Genomic DNA, 7,586 nt, shown 5'->3' with positions numbered 1-7,586 from the left:
GTCCGAGTCAGACTCGGTCGTCGCAGCCCGGCTGAGGCTCGCTCTTGTCGAGGGGCGCGGCGCTGCGCCGGCGACTTTGCCCGCGCGAGGCACGCTTTGCGATGGCCCGAGGCGGGAAGCTGCGCCCCGTCCGAGTCAGACTCGGTCGTTGCGGCCCGCCCGGTCACGCGATGCGGCCAGGATGCGGAGTTTTGCCGGCGCTGGGGGGATCCGGAAGGACGAAGGGGCGACGGTGGCGGTCACAGCTCGTCGCCTCCGTGACCCAGACGGGACTGTGCGCACCCCGAGTCAGACTCGGTTCGGCGCGGCCCGCTGCGGCCGGCTGGCGAGGTGAGATGTGGGCCATTGCCGCGCTCCCGACGAACCGTTCCGGGGGGCTGGTGACGTCGCGCGTTCGGCGCTGATGCTGCGACCGGGAGGGAAGCTGCGCCCCGTCCGAGTCAGACTCGGTCGTTGCGGCCCCCCCGAGCCCGCACGCCTCACGCGGAGGGGTCATACGCCCCGGCGGCCACGATAGACGCCTCCCGCTTCGCGGTGGTCGGGAAGGCGTGTGCGGATATGTGCGGAGGTTGGGACTCGGGCTTGGTCTTTGAGAAATCGGTTTCGCGGTCGACCGGCGCGGCCGGCGGACGCCCACGTGGCGTGCCGCAAGTCGGATCGCGCGCTCGGCCTCCGTGGATGGCCTCTGGGTGAGGTTGAGCCGGGGCGTCTCGGTTTCGCTGCCGTACGGTTCGCGCTAGGCCTGCGCGGGCGGCGCGGGCGCGCGCGCGCCGCGCGGCGGCCTAGCGCTGGAGTGCGACCCGCAAGTGGGGAGGAACCGTCCACCCAACGCCGGCGGTAGCCGGGGCCGGTGGGGGCCCTACCAAGGCGGGTCATGGGCGCATGTCGGTCAGGTTATAAGAGTGTTTTTTTCGCTCCGGGCTAGAGCCGGGTGAGGTCGTCTCGAACCACGTGCCTGAAGGCCGCCTCGCGCCGGATTCGGCCCCGCTCATTCGTCGGAGTGACCGCCCGACGCGGGCATCGCTAGATTAGCCGTGGCCCCGATCCTTCCCCATCGACAGCCTTTCGCCCCCTTCGCTCCGGCCTCTGAGGCGGCCGGTACCCCTTTCTTGGATGAGACAGAACCCTTGACGGGCCGTTCGCAGATTTTTGCCCGGCCTGTGTTTAAGGAGGCGGCCGGTACCTCCCTCCTTGGATGACCAACAACCCTTGACGGGCCATTCGCAGATTTTTGCCCGGCCTGTGTTTAAGGAGGCGGCCGGTACCTCCCTCCTTGGATGACCTTCTACCCTTGACGGGCCATTCGCAGATTTTTGCCCGGCCTGTGTTTAAGGAGGCGGCCGGTACCTCCCTCCTTGGATGACCTTCTACCCTTGACGGGCCATTCGCAGATTTTTGCCCGGCCTGTGTTTAAGGAGGCGGCCGGTACCTCCCTCCTTGGATGACCCACTACCCTTGACGGGCCCATTCGCAGATTTTTGCCCGGCCTGTGTTTAGGGAGGCGACCGGTCCTCCGTAGCTTGATCGGATTTCCCTTCCGGCCTGTGTTTAAGGAGGCGGCCGGTCCTCCGTAGCTTGATCGGATTTCCCTTCCAGCCTGTGTTTAAGGAGGCGGCTGGTCCTCCCCGGTCGGTTGCCAAGCGACCGGGACCCGCAAGTGGGCAGGAACCGTCCACCCAACGCCGGCGAGCCGGGGCCGGTGGGGGCCCTACCAAGGCGGGTCTAACTTCAGGCGGTGCAAACGGGGGAGGGGGGTAAGGACGGCTGCCGGGAGCAGACAGCCGTCCCCGGGAGGGGGTAGTAGCTTCGCGGCGGCCGCCGGGAGCAGACGGCCGTCCGCGGATTCTGCCAATGCCTGTAGGACTTTGAATATTTCACAGCCGTGCTGTGGCACTTAGAAAATTTTTCAGAGATGTGGCACTTAGAAAGTTTTTCAGAGATGTGGCACTTAGAAAGTTTTTCAGAGATGTGGCACTTAGAAAGTTTTTCAGAGATGTGGCACTTTGAACATTTTTGAGAGATGTGGCACTTTGAAAATTTTTGAGAAATGTGGCACTTTGAAAATTTTTGAGAAATGTGGCACTTTGAAAATTTTTGAGAAATGTGGCACTTAGAAAATTTTCTCTCTCTCTCTGGAAGTGCCGTGCCTTCTTCAGTTCTGCTATCCGAGCAGGGGACGCTTGCTGGCGGCCGTTACCAGCGCTCGGACCAGGCCCAATTGATTTGCATGGAAAACAATTGCGTCCCCCATGCTCGTTCTGACTATATTTTGCGAAAGGGGGGTAAAGTGATGAGTACACTAAGTGGGGGGACCAACCCATGTACTCTAGAAAAAGTACATGGGTTGACAAAAGACCAGTTCGTACTGCACCCCTGGTACCCAAACCCCTGGTACCTTTAGGCACTTAGAAAAATTTCGCCCAAATTTGGAGGTCGCTCCAGGGGAAGAGGCCGAATTTTCGCCTATTACGGCCGACCGCGGGAACCAGCCGAGGCGGACGCTTTTCGGCGCAAGAGCCGTTGGCACTTAGAAAATATTCGCTAAACTTCAAAGGACCTCCAGGGGAAGAGGCCGAATTGTCACTTTTTCTGGCCGACATCGGGAACCAGCCGAGTCGGACTCTTTACGGCGGAGCAGCCGTTGGCACTTAGAAAATATTCGCCAAACTCGGCCGGACTTCCAGGGGAAGAGGCCGAATTGTCACTTGTTCTGCCCGACATCGGGAACCAGCCGAGTCGGACACTTTAAGGCGGAGCAGCCGTTGGCACTTAGAAAATATTCGCCAAACTTGAACGGACCTCCAGGGGAAGAGGCCGAATTTTCACCTGTTCTGGCCGACATCGGGAACCAGCCGAGTCGGACGCTTTTCGGCGCAAGAGCCGTTGGAACTTAGAAAATATTCGCTAAACTTCAAAGGACCTCCAGGGGAAGAGGCCGAATTGTCACTTGTTCTGGCCGACATCGGGAACCAGCCGAGTCGGACTCTTTACGGCGGAGCAGCCGTTGGCACTTAGAAAATATTCGCCAAACTCGGCCGGACTTCCAGGGGAAGAGGCCGAATTGTCACTTGTTCTGCCCGACATCGGGAACCAGCCGAGTCGGACACTTTAAGGCGGAGCAGCCGTTGGCACTTAGAAAATATTCGCCAAACTTGAACGGACCTCCAGGGGAAGAGGCCGAATTTTCACCTGTTCTGGCCGACATCGGGAACCAGCCGAGTCGGACGCTTTAAGGCGGAGCAGCCGTTGGCACTTAGAAAATATTCGTTAAACTTGAAAGGACCTCCAGGGGAAGAGGCCGAATTGTCACTTGTTCTGGCCGACATCGGGAACCAGCCGAGTCGGACGCTTTAAGGCGGAGCAGCCGTCGGCACTTAGAAAATATTCGTTAAACTTGAAAAGACCTCCAGGGGAAGAGGCCGAATTGTCACTTGTTCTGGCCGACATCGGGAACCAGACGAGTCGGGCCCTTTAAGGCTGAGCAGCCCTTGGCACTTAGGAAATATTTGCCTTAACTCGGCCGGACTTCCAGGGGAAGAGGCCGGATTTTCACTTGTTCTGGCCAACATCGGGAACCAGCCGAGTCGGACACTTAAAGGCTGAGCAGCCGTTGGCACTTAGGAAATATTTGCCTTAACTCGGCCGGACTTCCAGGGGAAGAGGCCGGATTTTCACTTGTTCTGGCCGACATCGGGAACCAGCCGAGTCGGACACTTTAAGGCTGAGCAGCCGTTGGCACTTAGGAAATATTTGCCTTAACTCGGCCGGACTTCCAGGGGAAGAGGCCGATTTTTCACTTGTTCTGGCCGACCGGGGGAACCAGCCGAGTCGGACACTTTACGGCGGAGCAGCCGTTGGCACTTAGGAAATATTCGCCAAAATGTTCCGGACCTCCAGGGGAAGAGGCCAAATTTTCACTTGTTCTGGCCGACCGGGTGAACCGGCCGAGGCGGACACTTTACGGCGGAGCAGCCGTTGGCACTTAGGAAATATTCGCCAAAATGTTCCGGACCTCCAGGGGAAGAGGCCAAATTTTCACTTGTTCTGGCCGACCGGGTGAACCGGCCGAGGCGGACACTTTACGGCGGAGCAGCCGTTGGCACTTAGGAAATATTCGCCAAAATGTTCCGGACCTCCAGGGGAAGAGGCCGAATTTTCACTTGTTCTGGCCGACCGGGGGAACCAGCCGAGGCGGACACTTTACGGCGGAGCAGCCGTTGGCACTTAGGAAATATTCGCCAAAATGTTCCGGACCTCCAGGGGAAGAGGCCGAATTTTCGCTCGTTCGGGCCGACCGGGAGAACCAGCCGAGGCGGACACTTTACGGCGGTTGAGCCGTTGGCACTTAGAAATTATTCAGACTTCCATCAAACACACATCGGCCTTTTGCCGTCACTGCCCGGGATGGGCACCGTGGTAGCTCGGACAGTTCGCGTGACAGCTTCCGCTGGCACTTAGACAATTTTTAAAATGAAAATAAACAGTTCTGCACATACGTGCCGACTATATTTTGCGAAATGGGGGTAAAGTGATGAGTACACTAAGTGGGGGGACCAAGTACATAAAGCCCACCCCTGGTACCTCAGAGAGGCCGAATTGACACATTTTGTGTCCGACCGCGGGAACCAGCCGAGGCGGACGCTTTTCGGCGCAAGAGCCGTTGGCACTTAGAAAATATTCGTTAATCTTGAACGGACCTCCAGGGGAAGAGGCCGAATTTTCACTTGTTCTGGCCGACATCGGGAACCAGCCGAGGCGGACGCTTTTCGGCGCAAGAGCCGTTGGCACTTAGAAAATATTCGTTAATCGTGAACGGACCTCCAGGGGAAGAGGCCGAATTTTCACTTGTTCTGGCCGACATCGGGAACCAGCCGAGGCGGACGCTTTTCGGCGCAAGAGCCGTTGGCACTTAGAAAATATTCGTTAATCTTGAACGGACCTCCAGGGGAAGAGGCCGAATTTTCACTTGTTCTGGCCGACATCGGGAACCAGCCGAAGCGGACGCTTTACGGCGGAGCAGCCGTTGGCACTTAGAAAATATTCGTTAATCTTGAACGGACCTCCAGGGGAAGAGGCCGAATTTTCACTTGTTCTGGCCGACATCGGGAACCAGCCGAGTCGGACGCTTTTCGGCGCAAGAGCCGTTGGCACTTAGAAAATATTCGTTAATCTTGAACGGACCTCCAGGGGAAGAGGCCGAATTTTCACTTGTTCTGGCCGACATCGGGAACCAGCCGAGTCGGACTCTTTACGGCGGAACAGCCGTTGGCACTTAGGAAATATTCGCCGAACTCGGCCGGACTTCCAGGGGAAGAGGCCGAATTTTCACTTGTTCTGGCCGACATCGGGAACCAGCCGAGTCGGACTCTTTACGGCGGAGCAGCCGTTGGCACTTAGGAAATATTTGCCAAAATGTTCCGGACCTCCAGGGGAAGAGGCCGAATATTCACTTGTTCTGGCCGACATCGGGAACCAGCCGAGTCGGACACTTTACGGCGGAGCAGCCGTTGGCACTTAGGAAATATTCGCCAAACTTGGCCGGACTTCCAGGGGAAGAGGCCGAATGTCCACTTGTTCTGGCCGACATCGGGAACCAGCCGAGTCGGACGCTTTACGGCGGAGCAGCCGTTGGCACTTAGGAAATATTTGCCTTAACTCGGCCGGACTTCCAGGGGAAGAGGCCGAATTTTCACTTGTTCTGGCCGATATCGGGAACCAGCCGAGTCGGACTCTTTACGGCGGAACAGCCGTTGGCACTTAGGAAATATTCGCCTTAAGTCGGCCGGACTTCCAGGGGAAGAGGCCGATTTTTCACTTGTTCTGGCCGACCGGGGGAACCAGCCGAGTCGGACACTTTACGGCGGAGCAGCCGTTGGCACTTAGGAAATATTCGCCAAAATGTTCCGGACCTCCAGGGGAAGAGGCCAAATTTTCACTTGTTCTGGCCGACCGGGTGAACCGGCCGAGGCGGACACTTTACGGCGGAGCAGCCGTTGGCACTTAGGAAATATTCGCCAAAATGTTCCGGACCTCCAGGGGAAGAGGCCGAATTTTCACTTGTTCTGGCCGACCGGGGGAACCAGCCGAGGCGGACACTTTACGGCGGAGCAGCCGTTGGCACTTAGGAAATATTCGCCAAAATGTTCCGGACCTCCAGGGAAAGAGGCCGAATTTTCACTCGTTCTGGCCGACCGGGGGAACCGGCCGAGGCGGACACTTTACGGCGGTTGAGCCGTTGGCACTTAGAAATTATTCAGACTTCCATAAACACACATCGGCCTTTTGCCGTCACTGCCCGGGATGGGCACCGTGGTAGCTCGGACAGTTCGTTTGACAGCTTCCGCTGGCACTTAGACAATTTTTAAAATGAAAATAAACAGTTCTGCACATACGTGCCGACTATATTTTGCGAAAGGGGGGTAAAGTGATGAGTACACTAAGTGGGGGGACCAAGTACATAAAGCCTACCCCTGGTACCTCAGAGAGGCCGAATTGACACATTTTGTGTCCGACCGCGGGAACCAGCCGAGGCGGACGCTTTTCGGCGCAAGAGCCGTTGGCACTTAGAAAATATTCGCTAAACTTCAAAGGACCTCCAGGGGAAGAGGCCGAATTGTCACTTTTTCTGGCCGACATCGGGAACCAGCCGAGTCGGACACCTTACGGCGGAAGAGCCGATGGCACTTAGAAAATATTCGTTAAACTTCAACTGACCTCCAGGGGAAGAGGCCGATTTTTCACTTGTTCTGGCCGACATCGGGAACCAGCCGAGTCGGACGCTTTTCGGCGCAAGAGCCGTTGGCACTTAGAAAATATTCGTTAATCTTGAACGGACCTCCAGGGGAAGAGGCCGAATTTCCACTTATTCTGGCCGACATCGGGAACCAGCCGAGTCGGACGCTTTACGGCGGAGCAGCCGTTGGCACTTAGAAAATATTCGTTAATCTTGAACGGACCTCCAGGGGAAGAGGCCGAATTTTCACTTGTTCTGGCCGACATCGGGAACCAGCCGAGTCGGACGCTTTACGGCGGAGCAGCCGTTGGCACTTTGAAAATATTCGTTAAACTTCAACTGACCTCCAGGGGAAGAGGCCGAATTTCCACTTGTTCTGGCCGACATCGGGAACCAGCCGAGTCGGACGCTTTACGGCGGAAGAGCCGATGGCACTTAGAAAATATTCGTTAAACTTGACAGGACCTCCAGGGGAAGAGGCCGAATTTTCGCTCGTTCAGGCCGACCGGAGGAACCGGCCGAGTCGGACACCTTACGGCGGAAGAGCCGATGGCACTTAGAAAATATTCGCCAAAATGTTCCGGACCTCCAGGGGAAGAGGCCGAATTTTCACTTGTTCAGGCCGACCGGAGGAACCGGCCGAGTCGGACACCTTACGGCGGAAGAGCCGATGGCACTTAGAAAATATTCGTTAAACTTGACAGGACCTCCAGGGGAAGAGGCCGAATTTTCGCTCGTTCGGGCCGACCGGAGGAACCGGCCGAGTCGGACACCTTACGGCGGAAGAGCCGATGGCACTTAGAAAATATTCGCCAAAATGTTCCGGACCTCCAGGGGAAGAGGCCGAATTTTC

Source organism: Syngnathus scovelli, unplaced genomic scaffold (assembly GCF_024217435.2).
Source record: "Syngnathus scovelli strain Florida unplaced genomic scaffold, RoL_Ssco_1.2 HiC_scaffold_76, whole genome shotgun sequence".
NCBI lineage: Eukaryota > Metazoa > Chordata > Actinopteri > Syngnathiformes > Syngnathidae > Syngnathus > Syngnathus scovelli.
This window is presented reverse-complemented; position numbering follows the sequence as displayed.